A 1,700-nucleotide genomic window follows, 5' to 3' on the forward strand; every position below is an offset into this window, starting at 1 on the left:
TAATTAAAAAGCAATAGTCATTACAAACAACAAACGAAAAAACAAACACACAAACAAACAAACAAACAAACAGACAATCCCCTCCCCAAAAAAACTAAAAAGAGAAACAAAATAAAACACCAACTGCCAAATAAAACCAACCAAACCAACAACCGAGCAAAACAATCAACAAGAACACACAATATCGATAGACATACGCCATGGCACAAAGTCTACACATCTCAGTTTGTTTTAGTAGAAGTTTTACGGCGCTCGCAACTGCAAAAGGTCATATGAGCGCCAGAAGATTAGAGGTGTTAGAAGAGAGTAACACACATAAAAAAAGAAGGAGGGGAGATAAGGACGATAGATGTTTGATAGGAAAGAAGAAGCAAACCACACCAGAGCACCCGCCAACCACCCACATACACATCTCAAAACTGCACAAAGTGTACACATCTCGAAACTGCAGTTGTGCGTTCAGTCAGGGAAACACGGGAAAAAGAGCAAGAAGATTTCGGAATACCATCATCTTGAGCGACTTTGTGAGCTTGAAATTTGATGGGGCGCCAGCAGAAGATCAAGACTTAGTGGGAGGAGTAGCAGGCAGGGGAATCAACCACTGCTTGGAGCCGTCAGCATCTCCACACTTGGAGATGTGCTTCTTCAGGGGACGGAACGCTTATGGGGATGCCCCTTGTGCAGTGATGTCTGTCCTTCACACAAGTAACAAGTAACAAAGTGTACACATTTGAAAAACACTCTGAGAACAGAATAAGCTGCAAAAACAAGCCGCACAAGAAACCACTCTCTCGTATGTCGATGTACTTGAGAAGAATAATATTATCATGATCATGTGTAGAAAATCGTTTCGCCCTGTCCTTAGTGTATTCACCAAGCGTTGTTATCAATATGCACTTCTTGACATAAAAATCATAACGTTGTGCAAGCTTATTACAAAGAAAAGCACACCCTTACAGTAAGCCTTCTGTAAGTTCTGTAAAATCATTATCTGTCAACTTTCACAAGCAAACTGAGCAATATTAGCTTTCCTGAGGTTGTTGATTGGCATGTGTTCAGATTCTGGTTTGGTATGCTCTTTCTTTCCTACCGAACATCTTTTGTCATTATCTCTCCTCTTTTTTTTCTTTTCTTTCTTTTTGCATGTTAATTTTGTTATTCTCTAGAAAGACCTTTAATTTTCGGACCATTTATGTTCTGGTTGTGTCGCAAGTGCTGTAAACATTTTACTAAAACGTTACTTAAAAGTATTTTACGTACCGAAAAACAACAACATCCAAAAAAACCAACAAAACAAACAAATAACAACCCACCAAAAAACACACAAACAAGCAAAACAAACAAACAAACAAACAAACAAACAAAACAAACTGAAAAAAGAACAAAAGAAAAAAAGAACAAAAAGAAAACGGAGGCTGAATGAAAGCAGATCGAAGGAAAAAAAAAGATAGAGAGCAAGATATGCGTCTTGAAATGTCAGGCTTTGAACTTTGTTCCTTCCACTGATTATGTCACTGTGTTGAAAATTATGTTTCCGCTGAAGTATTGCGTGCTGTGTGTGTGCTTGCGTGTGTGTGCGTGTGTGTGTATGTGTGTGTGTGTGTGTGCTTGTGTGTGTGTGTTTGCGTGTGTGTGTGTATGTGTGTGTGTGTGTGTGTGTTTGTGATTGTGTGTGTATGCGTGTGTGTGTTCGGTATATA

The sequence above is a fragment of the Aplysia californica genome, unplaced genomic scaffold (genome assembly GCF_000002075.1).
Source record: "Aplysia californica isolate F4 #8 unplaced genomic scaffold, AplCal3.0 scaffold00226, whole genome shotgun sequence".
NCBI lineage: Eukaryota > Metazoa > Mollusca > Gastropoda > Aplysiida > Aplysiidae > Aplysia > Aplysia californica.